At 41.0% G+C, this 18,805-nt stretch overlaps 1 pseudogene; it reads right to left on the bottom strand.

The window, feature by feature from the left end:
* Positions 1-6,616: 6,616 nt before the first annotated feature.
* The window catches only part of LOC102716723, a 29,405-nt pseudogene continuing 17,216 nt past the window's right edge, over positions 6,617-18,805 (bottom strand).

Raw genomic sequence — 18,805 nt, 5'->3', positions numbered from 1 at the left:
CATATATATAACTTTACATATTTAAAAAAGTTAAAAAGATAAAAGGTTAAACGTATATAAAAAAAGTCAACGACGTGAAATATTTAAAGATGAACGAAGTAATATTACTCATACAACAAACTAGACGTCTTCAATAGGTTGGGACCACACACTTATCCATACAAATATTATTGTCCATATCCCTTCAAATCTTCGATGGTGAGAAAAACTCTTGCATTACTCTTCCTCCTAGCTAGCTGAAACGCGACTGTGCTTGAGCCCAAATAACCAACTAGATGAGGTGCCGTGGGTCGCCGGAAAGTCAAACCTGCTATGTGCGCTCAAAGTACTTGTCTTGAACTTTCGTCTACGTTGATATTCATCTTTTTTTTCTTTTCTTTACACTTATAACCTAAAATTTAAATCTTCAATATTAAATTTTGGGTTAAATTTTTGTTATTTTGCTCAAATTTATTTTCTAGCCATTACTTTTAGATCGCTAAGAATATATGTGTAAAAGTTTTATTCATAAATTATTTCTCTTTCACAAATAGGCCTATAAAATAACCCGCATTGTAAAAATTGGGGTGGTACGTACGTGACGCTGAAAGCATGATGATGCGTAGAAGATTAGGATTATAAAAATTGGGGTCTTTGAATGTGAGTAAAATCCTAATCGTGGCAGCTTGTACTCTTGTCGTGTATAATGGTGGGTGTTAATCATTGTGCTCTTGAGGGACCGCTCCTCTCTCCTTATATAATGATGGTCAGGGTTATGTAGTGAACCTAACCGATTATGACTAAGTTTTCTTATTTTTACATGGTATTATTTGATTGGATCTATACCTTACCGTGAAGGCAACATATTATTCTAGTTCTAGTCTATCTTATATATTATGGTGTTGACGTCAAAAACTGATTTGATGAAGCGTCACACACAAATGCCTGGAAGTCAATCTATTAGAAAACAAGGATGTGCCGGTCAATTATGTAACTGATAAGATATAAATAAACATGGATAAAATGTTAACCCAATGATTCTATCGGTCAGATAGCCGATATCGCTTTAGAACCTAGCCGATGGACTAAGTCATTTGACTTTAAAGGAATTTCATAGTAAATAAGCTTAAAATACCTTATCGGCTAAATTATGAGTATGATAAGAACCAAAGCAGGATAATCGACTAGCCACTCCTGAAAGGTTGGACTTAACTAAGGCAGTTTCAAGATTAATCAACAGATCAGCTTGATTCGGCAATTATCGCACATGTAGTCAGCAACAGATATGATCTAAAATAAATTAAATATCATACAACTGGATTACTAGATTAATCATCAGGATATAACAAACATAATTAACCACATGCATGCCCAAACTAAACCTAGAAGATTGGACTAAACCAAGGTAATTTAGGTTTAAACATGATCATGCATGAAATTAACACAAAATTACACAATACAGATAATAAAGTATTAAATCAGTGTAATCTATCAACCTATTTGATAAAATTGATACATCAGACGAGCATCTGGAACCAGATCGGATCAAATGAACACATATCGGACCAAACCAAGACTGTATGCAATCGAAACCAATGTAATTACAAAAAAAAACATGACGATCTATGAATTTAAGGAATAAACTAACAGATTACTGAAGATAATGCTGGCTAGAACTCTGGCAAAAGGAATATACGGGTATTCAATCTAATCTATGACATAATTTAGCAAAATAAGATTGATCGGACTAAACCGAGACATAATCATATAAATCGAACCGATCTCAACAAATCAGACAAAACAGAAGTATGAACCTTGATCGAGGATATACTACTGCTCCAAACTGGAGAGTAGATCGAAACACCAGTAAACCTCAGATAAACCGTCAAACAAACTAAATAGAAGATCAAACTGAATAGAGACAGTTCTATCTAGTCGATTCGACGGGTTAACTGTTACGAACTTACACTGTGAAGTTTACTATCCTCGCACCGAGAGCACGCTCCTGTCAAAAGTATCGGCGATCCACCAAAAGTTGTATTGATCATATGATTATTTACAATGACCACGAGTATACATATTTATACCCATGGGTGAATAAATCCATATCGGATACGACACATGTTTCCTAATAGATAAAAGGAAAAAACTAGCCCTGATCAGACTCTAACTCTAATGCCTATTAGATACGATACATGCGGTGACTCGGAGAGCTCTCAGGCATGGCTATGGTTGCTAGAGTGGGTAATTTCTTTCAAGGGCCGTTGCGGTGGCTCCGATAGCACTTGACAGCAAACCCTTGCAATTGATCGCTCAACGCATAAACACAAACAGTTGGAACTCAGAGATATTTGACACTGCATAAAACCCTGCAGCATTTTCTTCTTGGACTCTTCCTTTTATTAAGTGGAAAAATAACAATGTGTCACAAAGGGCCGAATTGCTCAGACAAGATCCCACAAGTGCCTGCCAAGGGATTGGCAATGGGGTTGGTTGGGGCCTGGTTAGGCAAGAACAGCTCCAGCCCCAACCCTGAACTTCTTCCCCAAAAACGAAATCGGGGCTAACTTCCTCCCTAGTGGATCCTCGTTACCAAACGGGGCACCAATGCCCCACAAAGCCGAGAGAGAAGGAGTACGGACTCATCGTCGCCCTAACTCCGCCCATCGTGCGGCCGTCCCTTTGTGCCCCTGCCCGGCTGCCTGGACACCGCCCGCTAAGCCACAGTTGCCACGCCTGACGGCTCACCACATCACTACCCGCCACGCGGCCGCTCCGTGGCTCCCTTGCTGGGTCCTCTGACTCCGCCCGCCACACAGCCGTCAGGTCGACCCGACGCCACACGCCACCCCTCCATGCCGCTGCCTTCGTGACTCCCATGAATGGTGACTGGTCAGACCAAGAGAGAGAGAGAGAGGAAGAGGAGAGAGTGAGAGGGTAGGGCTGTGGGGTTAGGGTTTAATTGAGTAGGCTCTTTGATTTTGGGCCTTCAATGTTTCACATTTCAATCTCTTATATAGGTCCCCAGGTCCTTGTGGATTTGAACCTTCCCCGCCCTCAGCCCCGACCAAAACCGGGGCCCCGACCACAAATCCCCGCAGGTCCCCATCCCTATATGGGCGGGGCTCTGGCGAGGCTCCGACCCCGCAGGGGAAATTGCCATCCCTACGCCTGCCATCCCAAACGCCAAGATCGTGCTCAAGCAAGCGCTCTGGTTGTTGTTAATTTTGGTAATTAAGGACAAATGCTAATTGTGGGCTAATCGCTTTCTTTGAGTTAAATATTTGTAGTTAGTACCACGTCCTTGCTGCACATGGATGATTATCGAAGGATTAAAAGATTGGAGGCACGGACCGAAGAAAAGAAACGGTAAAACTAGGGCATTAGCTTTGAATTGATCGAGGTGAAGGGCGATCAAATTTGATAGTTTGTTTTTAGCTTTGCCGTACTATTAAGAGGGGTAATGACCTAGCAAAGAGTTGATTTTAATTGCCACATTAGGTCATTTGCATAAACACTTGAAACATATTTTTATTCTTGCAACATTCACTAGAGTCGGCCAGACCAAGGTCGGTTAGACTAAGAGTGATAGGGCAGTATGACCACATGCCACTGGCCGGTCTGACAGCAGGTACTTGAGCGGTCTGATCGGTCTCCTGGAAACCGATTTTCGGCCATTTGGTTTGGCCGATAGAGAGCCGACGGAGCCACAGTTGGTCAGACCAAGCTGAGGTCGGTCAAACCGGCCACTCAACTCTGGTTTGGACACTAGCACGGCCTGACTGGCCATGTACATCCGGTCTGACCGGTAGAGGATAGATTTGGGGCATTTCGACCACAATGGCTAGATTTTGTGGGTAGGGGTATAAATACTCCCCCACCAGCAGCAAGGGAGCTCTCTTGGCTGCCATTTTAATTGCTCACACCCCTTGCATCTCTCTCACTCATTTGAGCTTAGGGTTCATCCATTTAGTGTGTTAGAGAAAGTTCTAGCCAAGAGTCAAGTGCATTGCTTCATTCTAGAGCTAGTATGGCACTTGATCATCTCCACGTCGGGTCATCGTTTGTTACTCTTGGTGGTTGCCGCCTCCTAGATGGCTTGTGGAGGAGTTCCCTGGTGATCTCTCCAAGAAGTTGTGGAGGAGGCCTGGCGTCGGTTTGTGAGTGGCTCGGTTTTCGCCATCTTCGGAGTAGAGGAAGAATAACCCTAGTGATCAAGTCTTGGGTAGTCCTCTCCTTGGGCCGTCTCCCGCCTTGCCCACCCCTTGACGAAGGGGGCGTGCGGTGGCTTCGTGGTTGAGCGGTGGAGTTGGGCTCGCCTCAACGGGGATTAGAAAACCGACGAGTTTTCGAACCTCGGTGAAAAATTCCTTGTCTATTGTCTCCTTTACTTATTTCGTTTACATTTGTGCAACTTACATTTCTAGAGACATACTTGTGATCACTTCATCCTAGGTTTGCTAAACTTTATTTGGGAAGCATAATTTACTTTTCTAGTGTTACTTGAGCCACTATCACTCTAGGATTGCAAAACTTAATTTAGTTGCTTAGTTAGTGTTGTCCTCACCAAGCCTAGCAACTTAGGTTAGTTTTAATCAGGGGTAATTTTTTTTAATCGCCGTTTTCACCCTCGTCTAGTCGACATCATGATCCTACACTGGTGCGAACTTACCGCACAAGCTCTAACCGCAGTACAAAAACAGAACAGGAACAAAGAGGAAAGCAAGATTTTTTTTAAGGTACCCTCAATGATTGTGAGCCATCCATAGCTTTGGATCCAACGAATTCTAATTTTATTATACTACACTGCTAATATGTGTAGTAGAAATTCTATATTTATTATACTACACTGCTAATATGTGTAGTAGAAATTCTATAAGTGTAAAATTAAAATAAAAATATATAAAATTATGTTATACATCATTTTAAAATAGATAACTAGATAAATATACTTATAAAAATACATACTATACTATTGTCACTACGTACGGTACATTGTCTGAAAAAAGGGGAATAAAACCAACTAACTAATTGATGAGCACAGAAGCATTATACCAACAATACAGAGATATCGTTATATGCATGATCACTTAAAATTAAAAATCCCTTCAATGCGAGATCACATTCACCCCGTTAAATTGAACCTCAATCTTAAGTTGATTTGGAAAGACATAGAATTCATCACTTCACTTGTATTTCATCTCTCCTTGATTTATTTTCTCAGGATTCTTGATAAGTACTCAAAAATAAATAAATATCCAATTATCAACTTAATTAGTTATCCCTCATTATTAGAAAAACTCCATACATGATGAGTTATAATAATATCTCTCAACACCAGATCTAGAACGAGAAAGGAGTAGATCTAGCCAACCAAACCTCAAAAAGCAAACCACCTCCAAGTTTTGCACAAACAGCACCTAGAGTACGCGCGGCAGCCAAAAGCAATGCTTAAATAACAAGTTAGAGAGATTTCACCACAAGTGTAAACGAAGACTTTTTACCGAAGTTCCAATCCTTGAGGGGATTGTACTCTCCGTTGAGGAGCTCAAACTTGAGCCGGGTTCCACAACCCTTTCCTCGGGGTTGCACTCGTGCACTCCCCCTCACTTGAGGTATCTCTTTCCTTTCGGAGGTGAGATCCAACCTTCACAAACCTTTTCCCGGCACACCACAAGAGCTTCGGTGGCTCGAGGAACGACGTCTAGCCGTCTAGTTGTCCTCAATCACCAAGAGTAACAAGCTAGCAAGGAGATCTTGGGATGAATCTAGTGCTCACGAAATTTCTCACGAAGTCAACACCAAGCACTCAAACCAACTCAAAACAACCAACTCTCACACACACAAAATCCAAATCACTTAGATCCGTGGAGAGAAGGAAGTGAGAAAGCAAGGCTTAAAGTGAATCTCAAAAAGAACAAGCCAAGGGCATAGAGATGAACATGTGAAGCAGCAACTCTAGCTTGAGGGGTGGGGGGTATTTATACCCCCGCTCAATTTCTGCCCGTTGGGGGCAAAGGATTCCTTCTTTGGTACTTCCGGAGGTCTCCTTCGGAACTTCCGGTCAGTTTAAAATAGCAGCCCCCAACACTTAGAAAATTCAAAGTCAACTGCGAAAAGTCAAGTCAACGGAAGTTCCGGTCAACACTTTCGGAACTTCCGTGAATCTTACAGAACCGATTCTGGCTCCTTGAAACTTCCGAAGGTCTCCTTCAGAACTTCCGTGAAACTTACAGAACCGATTCTGGCTCCTTCGGAACTTCCGAAGGTCTCCTTCGGAACTTCCGTGAAACTTACAGAACCGATTCTAGCTCCTTCGGAACTTCCGTAAAGTCCAGCACAACTTCAAAAAGATAGCAAAAGATGCACTTCAAAAACATTTCCGAGCACCTGATTCATTACTAGATTTCATTTGCACACCCTCTTTATAGTACGGCGTTCCTAGTTGACTTAAATTCAAAGTAAATACACACACCAACACGAATATACCAACTTTACTTCTTTTTTTCATGTGGGTGGCGCAACAACAACTTTTTCATGAGGACTATTTATGCCTTCACATTCTCACACACGTCATTAGTCCTCATCATTTGATTGTCATTAATCACCAAAACAAATTAGGGGCCTAGATGCACTTTCAAATATTTCCATGTATGATACATTGCATCAGTAGACAAGAGCAGCCCATTATTGTTCGTACCGCTGAATTTTGTTGGCTCAAGTTAGTGTGGCCATGGCACTAAGAGGAATGGCTTTTACTGGCGTCGAGCCAAATTTCTCTGTCCTCGACCAGGAGTTTCCATTCGAAATGAATTAATTGTGATGCAAGAACCACGTGCACCATCCGAATAGCTAATGGCATTCCAGGACAAATTCGGTGTCCTGCACCAAATGAGATAAGCTCCAAATCCCCACCTCTGAAGTCAATTGTCTTGTGAGCCCATGCACAGTGCGCCAACGTGGCGAGGAGCCACAGCCCACCACGTCGGCGCAGCATCGCCAGCTCGCGATGGACCGCACCCTTGCGGGGTTGCTCGCATCCTGCAGAGGGGACGGTGTTCTCGTCAGTTTGGTAGGGAGAGTGGCACGAAAAGCACTAGTACCCGAGCTCGGCCACCCAGATCCATCACCCCCGGTCGCCTACCTCCGCCGCCCACGAAGAGCCGCCGCCAGCCCCCAAGCGCCGTCGTCGAGCTCGCGCCGACGCGGTTGGCGCCGCCGCCGATCTCGCGCCAACGCGGTCGGTGCCACCCTCCACCGAGGTCACCGCGCCGACGCCGAGCTCGCCTCGCCGCCGTTGGAGCCCGCCAACCGCTACCCCCGAGCTCTTCTAGCTGCCTCCGTCCACTGCCGCCTCCTCCCTGGGCCCCCGAGCCCGGGCTCCGTCGCAGCGAGCTCCGTCGGAAGCCGTCGCCGTCGGCTGCCGCCTCCTCCCGCCCAAGCTCCGCCCGAAGCTGTCCCCGTCGACCTGGAGGTGTTTGCCGCCGGAGGATTTGAGAGGATGAGGAGTGAGAAGGAAAGATGAGACGTGCGGTATGAGAGTAGAAGAGAGAAAGCTATGGAGAGAGGAAGTGAAAAGGCTGTTGCAAGGGCCCACACAGGGATGCATGCATTGTGGGAACAATTGTTTTAAACCTGCTTTGTCCTAGCTGGAGGTTGAAACTCCTCGGTGATGCATTTTGCAGTGTGCATGCCCTGAAGAAATCTCTCTAGGATGAACTTCTCAGGCTCTGTCCATACCCGTTTATCTCGACCCATGGCCCACACATTTATTAATATTTTCGCACCTTTAGGTATCGTGTAACCCATTATTTGCATCTCCATCTTAGCTCGATGTGGTAACAGTGGAACAGGTGGATGCAGTCGTAATGTCTCCTTCACGATAGCTTGCAAATAAGGCTGGCAACTGACAAATTTCTGATTCTTCAATTCTTCTTTTTGATGACAACTTGTGCAATCTCTTCACATGCCTTAGCCATTGACAGTGGATTTTTCAGTAATTCCGCCATGGCCCATTCCATCGTATTTGAGCTTGTATCACTTCCCGCAGCTAACAAGTCCTGCAGAAACAAAATATGAAACATAGTTTGAAATGGTGGTGACAATTAGTAATAGCATGCACAACATTTTTTTTCATCTCACTTGTTTTAGGAATAACATAAATTAGGGTTGGTTGTTTGTCAATTTGCTGTCTTCTTAACAAATAGCGTCGGTTCAAAGTTTTGACGCACATGAAAACCTAAGCATCCTGTCGTCAGCAATTCCCAGAATATATAATGCTTGAGAGAACCACCATCCCAGAGTGCAAAGGACTGGGATTCGGACAAATCTTAATCGCCTAAGAAGTGTCCTCTCCTCTCCTGTACATTCCACTGAAAGTGTTACAGTACCAGCAGAATTAATCCAAGCCGTTTATTAAAAGGATAATTTACTATTTTGTCAATTAATTGATTAGTAGTATTTTGTAATTTTGATATGTTTTATCAATAAAAAATGTATTATGTACGTGTATTACGTACGGGACTGGCAGCATCATTGACCGCGGTGGCGTTCGCTTTAGCATCCCGCGGCGGTGTTTGATTTGTCCGTGTGCGCATCCGCCGAAATATCTTAGGTTATTTAGAATCACAATAAAAACACGATATTACCCATCAAATTTCCACTGCATTGGTAGTATAATTTGATCATAGTCATTTGATAAAAATAGATTAACGGTGTTGATTAAATTATACTGCCGGTAGAATGCGGCGGAGAGAGACTATAGCAGAGGACTTCGATAGAATCATCCTTACTATAAATTAGAGTGACCGGAGCGTGTCGCCGTTAAGCTCCGCTACGTCGTCGTCCCGCGCGGCGAGCCTCAGGAGCACCTCCAGGAAGTCGTCCTTCTCCTTCCCGTGCTGTCCGGTGCCATGGCTGCCGTGCTGCTTACGACGGTCCATCTCGGCGTCGAACAGCCCTGTCAGCTAGCCGCCGGCGCCAGCCCTGCAAGTCGATGGCAGCCAGCGCCGGGAAGAAGTCCGACAGGTTGGAGCTCCCCGCTGCCTCCATGATGTCCGTGATCACTTGCTTGAACTCCTTGGATGCGCCGCGATCTTCGAGGCTTGTCAGGTCACGCGAGAAGTGTTAGGAATAAACATGCCGTGGACTCGTGGAGAGTCTCGATCCCGTGCGTGTGCGTCGCGCTGTGTTGCGGCCGCGACGCGTCGTAGTGTCCAGTTAGCTCCACGGTTGCTTCGGCTAGATCGGTTCGTCCAGTAGTGCTGCCGTGCGAGTGAAGTTGCAGGTTCTATGCATGCATGGCTGCACGCAAGTGTGTTGCATGTAGGCTGCATGGAGTGATCGTGCATGTCGTAGTTAGTTAGTTTAGTTAGGATGGAGTGGTGTGCGTGGTTGCCGGTTCGTGCGGAGGAGCCGTGATGCCCGGAAGGAGCGAGAGGCTCTCGGATATTGCGAGCTAGACGTGCGAATCGTGGCATGAAGAGGCCGGACGTCTGGAGGTTCGCTCCTCGTAGGTGTGGCCTATATGTAGCCCCAGTGCTCCGTTGTTACTTTGCCCAGGCCAGTTCCGTTTTTAAGTCCAGTAATAAAGCCAGCATCAGCTCCGCGGCGTTCGTCGTTGCAACTCCACTGTTCATCTTCAACCTCCAGCCGTTCTTGTGTGTGAGAGAAAGCGAGTTTTGTTCTTGTCTTCCTGGCTGATTCTATCACCTGGTATCAGAGCCGGATGACCAAGATCGGAGACAGCTCGCCAGTAAAGATCGGAGAAGACTCGAGCTCGGGTGCCGCCGAGCGTGTCATGGCCAACTCTAGCGCCGTGGAGCTCCCGCCGTTGACAAGGACCAACTACCATGAGTGGGCTTTGGTGATGCAGTGTGTGACGGAGAGATTGTTGGGAATAGTGCCACATTGAAAGTTTAGGGAAGTGACACCAATTTAAAAGTAGAGGAGTCTCTCACCTCATGGGCTAACTTTTAGGGTGTATAAAGACTTTCTCCCGGTTGAGCCGGCGTCTCCCGGTTTTGGGCCAACAAGTGGTATCAGAGCTGGTCACACAATCTCTAGTGCCCGTGCACACTCGGGTGGCGTAAGCCCGAAGCCCAGTGGACCGCGGGTGTGAGGTCCATATGTGTCTATGTGTTAGACCGATCAGTGGGACCACATGTGTGAGGCCGGTCAGTGCTAAAGGATACCAATGTTGTGACGGGGTGTGTGTGTGACGGTGCCGAAGAGAAGGTTCACGCTGGTGGTGTCGTGGTGAACGCCACCCGGCCGACGTCAACCGCCACCCCCTCGCGAGCCAGCCGCCCGACGTGGCGAACCAGCTCCGACACCTTTTCTTGCCGGAGATGCTGGAGCGCGTCGAGCTGGTGCGCCGAGAACAGCTCCGTCGCCATGATCCTGCGGAGCGCGCGCCACCGTGACCCCGGGTTCAGCCAGATGACGGAGTTCTTCGTGTGGTCGTTGCCGATGGAGTCCGGGACCGACCGGTCCGCGAAGACGGCGTCGTGCTTCTGCACGAACTCACGGGCAACCTCCGGCGAGGAGACGACCACCGTGGTGACCGCGCCCTGGCGGAGCGACATGAGAGGGCCGTAGGTAGTGGCGAGGTCAGCGAGCGAGCTATGCGGGTGGTTGCCGAGCAGGTGGAGGCTGCCGATGAGCGGCAGTGGAATCCAAGCCACCATTTCCGATGAGCGGCAGTGGAATCAAAGCCACCAGGCGGGAGGCGGCGGCGTGCAAAGAGGTCGAGGAGGTAGACGGAGAGGAGGGAGACGAGGAGCCCATGGAATCAAAGCCACCATTGCTGCGACTATCGATCGGTGTGTCAGTTGTGTAGTGCAGGAGTGAGTGAGCGACCAAGAAAGTGGTGTCTCCTATAAGAGTTTTACTCTTATCTCTATCTCGAGTTATCAAATCGTTTTTCATCGTTGGATCTATTTAAGCAGATATGCACTATTAGATAAAACGATTAGAAATGATTTGTTACCACGAGATACCGGTACCTCGAGGTACCAAATCTTTTCTCACCATAAGATCTAGCTAAGTAGGATGTGTACTGTTGGATCCAACGATCAGAGATTTGGTACCACGAGGTACCGGTACCTTGAGGTAAAAAAAAAGAATGAGAGTAAAACTCCTCCTATGAATGGTACGGGACGGCGAGTGGCAGCGTGTGCTGTTAATTTTTGCATTAGGTCAGTCTCAATATGTATGTTTAATGGAAGTGTCATGCATATTAAATAGGATGCTACATCAGTAAAGTTCTTTACTTGGCAAAGTCATTAAATGAGTGAGTTTCATGAGATAAGAGATGAGTTTCATCCCTGGCTCGATTATCTAGTTTACGGTCTTGGTAACTACACCATAAAACTATGCATAGAGACTGGCCTTAAAATATATGGCGGGTGCTTTGCATGCCATGATGAAAGGGAAATTGTGATTGCGATTAGAGCGATGTAATTCCAGTATTTTAAGATAACGGCCGTATTTTGTTTTGGTAGAAGAGGTGTGCGTCCAAACATAACCTTACTTATATATAACTTCAATAAAACAAAATAAATTTTGTTAGGTTTATATTATAAAATGCTTTATACTATGATTGTACTTACATAAATGATATTAATAAAGTAATGTTTGAGTGCATTCTTATTTTAATAAAATGAAATACACCCAGCATTTTGAAATACGGAGAGTGCTATAGTTTCAGGTTGAAGTCACAAAATTGCTTGTTTATTTCCATGTAAAGAGCTGGACATGCGTTAGGTAAATTCCATGTGAAACATCTGACATGTGCAGGTTCTGATTTAGAGTTAAAAATAAGAATTGATCGATTAAAAATTATATAAATTTCGTAAAGAAGCTTCTATTTTCTCCACTAACTCCGCATGCAGTGATCCAGCAGAGGGCTTATGAAATTCTGGCCGTAGATTATGCGTGATCTAACACATGGAAAGGGTTTAGAGATTGGAGGTTGGTACCAACCTATGGAAACCTATGGATTAGGCCGTTGGCATGCGAGATAACACTCTCCGTTGCATATGAGTACTATAATTAAATTTGGTTTGTTTCATAAAGTTACCACCTTAAGGAATAAAGACTACAGAATTTCTCTAAAGAGAGATAACAAAGACATCGAAGAAACTTCTGCTCGCAATAAAGTTCAATAAAAGATGCAGCTATCTCATACATTGTTGAAAACATGAGCCCCTATAGATCTATTCTATAGTGTATAAATTTGTTTTACTCATTAGACAAATCTAACGGCTCAAATCGATCATCTACATCAAATCAAACAGTGCATGTTCCATCTACTCTCTTTTTCTCTACTAGCTCCCCAAATTATGCGCACATTCCATCTATCCCCCCACATCAAATCTAATGCATCAAATCCAACGATCAAATATATCTATCCTATAGAGCACAAATTTATTTTACTCATTGGATAAATCAAACGACTCAAATCATCTAAATCAAATCAAACGATGCATGGTCCATGTACTCTCTTTCTCTCTATTGGTTCCCTAAACCACACGCATATCCCATCTGTCATCCTTAGTCAAATCTAATGCATCAAATCCAACTATCAAATATACTCCTCCCCTTTATCGGTTCTGCAAATCATGCACACATTTCATCTATCCTCCCACGTCAAATCTAATGCATCAAATCCAACGGTCAAATATAGACCTAGAATTTAACAGTCTCATAAAAAGACCGAAGGAAGCATTATAAATACCATTGTGTCAGCAAAAGCCTCCCGCTAATTTAGCTAATATCCAAGCTAATTTATCTCTGTCATGTTATTGATTAGCATTACTGTACGAATAGATGTGTGTCAATTATATATGAACATGTGAATGAAATTATGCATATGTTTATCACTTTGAATTATTAATTACTAAAGAGAGTTTAAGAATGACTACTGTATACTTGTAAAAAACTTTTAAAAGATGGATGGTTAAAAGTAGATCCAAAATTCAATGGTGTCATGAAAAATCCCGGGAGAGTATTACGAATACCACCATGACAAAAACATCCCCCATTATTTCCTATTTGTCAATCTGAACATATATACTTATTTTAGATAACATCTATATAAATGTATATTACATGTTTAATTTATGCTTGCTGCAATTTATTTATTTAACGCTATAGTATATTTTTGAGCTAAAAAGAGCTTATGTGATAAATATTTTCTACGTATTACACGGTGAATTAATATTTGATTTAATTTTTTTTATCTAGTATAAGGAGACACGGTGATATTTGTTTTAATACTCACAAAAAATAGATGTTGAATCATGTGTTATTTGAGAGTTGCACAATTGTCTTGTTTATTTGATATATACAAACATCAATAATTTTCCATTTAATAAAATGAGATGCATGTCATGTTTGCATAAAGTATATTTCATTAATTTAGCTTGGTCTTGCTGAAATTGTTGTCCAAACTTAGAAGTTTGCACTTGCAATGTGTGTTAACCTATAATAATTTTGTAAAACTATCATAGTCACTGTTAACTAGTGGTTTGTTGCTGTTTTGTTAGACTTTTGCTAGATAATCAACGTAACAAATATTTGATAGGTAGACAACTTCGAATATTTGGTTTATAGGATTACATTTGAAGGAACTTAGGATATCTTATTTGCATTAATAAGCAGAGCCGTAGCATTAGCACAGATATAGAACTATTTAATTTAATTTAGAAATAAATCAGGACAACGAATATATAAACTTACGCAAGCAACTCACATAGATATGACATGTATACAGAACCACTGCATATAAATATATATATTAAAAGTACGAAAAATTATTGAGATTATTGACTGTTCTGAATCGAGTTCTGAAGCGAAGCATTGCTCGCAGCGGCTGCATGGACATATTGCCAACGAGGCAACATGGTCAAATTAGAAGGAGAACCGGTTGTGGTGAACAAATAGTGAGAAGTCGCCCATAGCACTTCGCCAAAACCTTACACGAGATATGATTGCATAGCCAAGTTTGTGCAAGCGGAAGCGTACTTTGGTGGACCATTCACACGTGCGCCATCTGTCCATCGTTTCGTGCATAGCGACGCAAACAAGCATGCGTTTATCTAGTTCTCTCGCACCATAGCTCACATGACTAGAAGAGCATACTTGATTTTAGTAAGATCTCGATCTTTTAGAATAAACAATATATTACTAAATTTTCGTATACATGTCTCTCGTGGGATGGGTTTTCAATATTTTCTTGAAAATTTTATATTTCTCTATGGGCTAAGACGCATAAGCTTAATTCTAACATAAGTAACCGAATATTGAGCGTTCACCTATTAGCAAGATGTTCTATAAAATGCATATTTGACATGTGCAGTTTATAAATATATATTTATGCTAATGAAAGTTTTCAAATTACAATCTGGGATGTATTTTTTATAGTTTTTATGGGACATTATTTCATCACAATACCATGATGCATTTTTCACAAATATAACTACCTGGTTCACAAAATTAAGTATTACCCGGTATTTATTATTTGATGCTATTAACTTTAGTAGTACTTTCACCCACCAGTACAGAACCTTTAATCGGTAACGGGCTCTAACATGTCTGGAATTAGTGCACCGTCACAGATGAGTTATCTCTGACGGACCGAAAAATCGTCCGATTGAATATGGTCGCACATGCACAGATATGTTAGATGGAAAAAAAAAACTTAGGCCCATAGTGGATGACACCTATCAGGGACGAGCCGTAGTTTAGGCCTGATTGAGATAACATTATAGCCTGTCACGGATGACTCTTATCTGTGACGGCCTAGATTATAGCCCGTCATGGATGACTCTCATCTCTGACGGACCATAATTATGGCTCATCACGGATGACCCTGATCTCTGATGGACCATAGATTATGGCCCGTAACGGATGACTATTTTTAAATATGACAACTTAAAAGAATATTTTAACTACTAAATGATTTTAAATGGAAAATTTATCAACAACAAAGTTGTATACCTTACGAAGATTTACATCTTTTATTTAGGTCATTTTCTATATAACGTTTTTTGAACAAGTTGAATTTGAATTTATAAATATGATAACTTTAAAACAATATTTTCGAATACTAAATGATTTCAACTAAAAAATCATCAACAACAAAGTTTTATAACTCATCAAGATCTATAACTCTTATTTTGGTCATTTTCTATATAACTTTTTTTAAACAATTTGAATTTGAATTTGAAAATATGACAACTTTAAACAACATTTTCAAATACTAAATGATTTCAACTAAAAAATGAACATGCTATATAGATTCAAACTGTTCAAAAACATGTTGTATAGAAAAATGAACAAAATAAAAGGTATATATATGGATGAGTTATACGACTTGTTGATGACTTTTTCAGTTGAAATCATTTAGTATTGGAAAATATTGTTTGAACTTGTCATATTTTTAAATTAAAATTCAAATTATTCAAAAAATGTTATATATATAGCAAAAAGACCAAAGTAAAAGTTATAGATGTTGATGAGTTACACGTTTTTGTTGTTGATGATTTTTTCAGTTGAAACCATTTAGTATTTTAAAATATTGTTTGAAGTTGTCATATTTTTAAATTCAAATTCAAACCGTTCAAAAAAATGTTGTACAGAAAAATGAACAAACTAAAAGTTATATATATTGATGAGTTATACAATTTTGTTGGTGATGAATTTTTCAGTGAAATTATTTAGTATTTGAAAATATTGTTTGAAGTTGTCATATTTCTAAATAGTAAAAAGACCAAAGTAAAATTTATATGAATGTTGTTGTGTTAGATATATTGATGGTTGTGTTTGTGAATGAGTGTATATGAATTAGGGATGCTAGCACATGTCATCCTGGCCTTGGGGTTAATATGATTAATAGAATATTTTTATTAACAAATTATATTTTCTTTCTAGAAAGCAATCTTAGCTTAGAGCAATTCCATGATGGGTGACCTCCCGGAAAGGCACACGAGCGAGGGCAAATGCTAACCAAATGCCTGTTAGAGATGACCAAAGGCACACAAATGATAAAATTATTTTTTTTAGATTATACTCATCTGTGACGGGCCATAATCTAGACTCGTCAGAGATAAGACTCATCCGTGACGGACCATAATTATGGCTTGTCAAGGATGAGCGTCGTTTGTGACGGGCCATAGGGCCGAGTGAGATAGTGTCATCCGTGACGATTGGATACCCGATTAAGACATTTTCTCACATCACTGACCTTTGCTTAGTGACGGGTGTCCTATCTGATAGATATGATATTTTAAGCCTGTTAGAGATAACCAATTTCGTTCGAGTGACCATTCATTTAAATCATATTTTCTGTACAAGTATGCAAAATCATAATCATGTTAAAATATGTTTAGTAATAAATTAGATAATAACAAAACATTTTATAATTATGTATTTTTAAACAAGATGAATGGTAAGTATGAAATAAAAAAGTGAAACGAGAAAATATTAATAAAATCAACCCTATTTTTTTCGCTTTTGCTTATAAGCCAAATTTTGAATTTTCAACTCTAAATTTGGAGTTGATTTTAGAGTTGTTTCATGAATGTTTATTTTCAGCATTGGCTTTAGGTCTTTGATAATACGTTTGTAAAATTTTTATTCATAAATTTATTTTTATTTATAAATATGTCATTTGGATTTTTTAATCACCCCTACGACCATGTGAGATAGACTACTATCCGAACATCACACGTTTCAGTTAATAATATTTTATACCGAGGCCGCGACCTACTACCATACTATAATTAAAGCAAATTAAATATAGAAAATGATCTACATGTATGATATGATCCAGGTGATAAGTTTCTCGAAAGCACGCGTTCCGCATGAAACAGACCTGATATGGATATCCGGTTCACTCAACCAAAGAATAGCTAGCCAAAATACTTTTGGAACTACAAATGATATATTTAGCGATGGCCGATGGACCACAAATGATTCATATAGGCAAGATATGCTTCACAATTATGGTCGAGCTCAAATGTCCACTATCACATGACATGACTTTATCTTGATTTTTTTTCATTAATTTAGTTCGTAATTCGTTTAGCTTTTGTTGATGCTAGCTCGCGCGTGAAGGTATATACAATCATACGAAATTAGTTTGGTTTTGTTTGATAGCTGGACAGAGACTGAAAGAATTGTTTGGTATGGACATATGGTGTCAACTTACGCCAACATAGGTGGAGATTATCAGAATATAGGTGCTGTATTTTTTTAGTAGGACTGCTAGCAAACCTCACGATATCAGATTAACCCCAAAAAATCATTTTGGGCTCAAGCTCTTTCCGCTCATGCCAATTAGTCTCACTTGCTATCGTTTGTGTTGGGCTAAATCTCTTCAACCTTGCAGCGGCGTCCCATAAAAATATGAAGCCCAGTTCAGAGCGCTAAGGAGAGGCCTAATATCGAGTACCAAAACAAAAAACTAATGACACTTATGGAATGGTTGTATTAGGAAAACACTCATATCGCTTCAAGAAATTTAGAATTTAGACTGGACCTTTATTATGTTGAAGAACTAAACTGTTATATATACTTATTATGCAAGACAACTGAGACTGATTTCTAATTAAAGAAACCCAAAACTATTACATATACTTTGTAAATTTTAGGGCCCATGATTTTTACGGTAGCTCACCTCACACGGGCCCGGGATGCAGCTGCACCTTGGGCCAATACAAGAGATGGTGGATCTGTTCAACAAACTCTTCTATCCTTAAAGGAATACACTTAAAGGAATACACTGATATAAGCTCATTTTCATGCATGTTACCTAAATAGTTTTTACATAGTTTTTACAGTAGAAATGAGCCCTAATCATCATGAGGCCTAAAACAGGTAGAGCCATAATGAAGGAGGTTTCCACAAATTGCCTCAGCTCAAGTCAACTTGGGATGGAGCTAGCCCTTTACCTCGATAAAAATTTTAAAATCCTCTACTAAAACATTGCTTGGATTGATGGTTTTCGTGCTATGCCGGCGAGCTGACTCCGAAGATACTTTCCACTAACTAGCTTCAGCTCTCAAATCTCTAACTTAAACTGGTTTTACTTTCATCCTAAACCTTCAAACTGAATCAATCGAACCCGAGATTATTTTAAGTATAGAACCTATTGAAACAACACACTTTTACATTTCAAATATTACTTCACTGTGCTCGATATGCTTAGAGCATCCCCAACAGCTCATCTATCTTCTCCTCTATCCTGAAAATAGAGGATAAAGACTACAAATTAAGCTCCAAAGAGAAATAGAGGATGCCATATATAAATGATCTCTGGTGGAGTACATAGAGATAAGAAAGATGAAACTGTTTTAAATGATCATCTAATTGAAAATATGGATGATCAAATTTAGATAAGCCGTTGGAGATGCTCTTATATAAAAAGACATCTTTTGATCTATAAAACATGAAAACTAATGATGCTTCCTCGCTGTACAGAATGTTGAAAGCCTGTTCTCGTGATGCATATACATCAAAACTACTATTAGTATGATTTTGAGGGTTGGAATGCGTGCCTGCAGAAATCCAAATTCCATATGACGAAACGAGCTGGGCCTAATTTGAAGGCGAATATCAAGCTGTGCTAAGTAAAAAGCTATTAATACCGTGCGGATCATCCTGGTAAAAGAATTCCTTACTGTCAACTCTTTGAGTGTGTCTTCAACAATCACGATATCCTTTGTTTCAAAGAGTCACAGTATCTAATCCTCTTGATGCTGCATTGTGGACTAGAAATAAAAGCAACTAATATATACACATAATATTGTCTCTGTCCTAG

Source organism: Oryza brachyantha, chromosome 10, assembly GCF_000231095.2.
Source record: "Oryza brachyantha chromosome 10, ObraRS2, whole genome shotgun sequence".
Lineage (NCBI taxonomy): Eukaryota > Viridiplantae > Streptophyta > Magnoliopsida > Poales > Poaceae > Oryza > Oryza brachyantha.
Note: the sequence above shows the minus strand (reverse complement) of the source record. Positions and strands in the feature narration are given on the sequence as shown.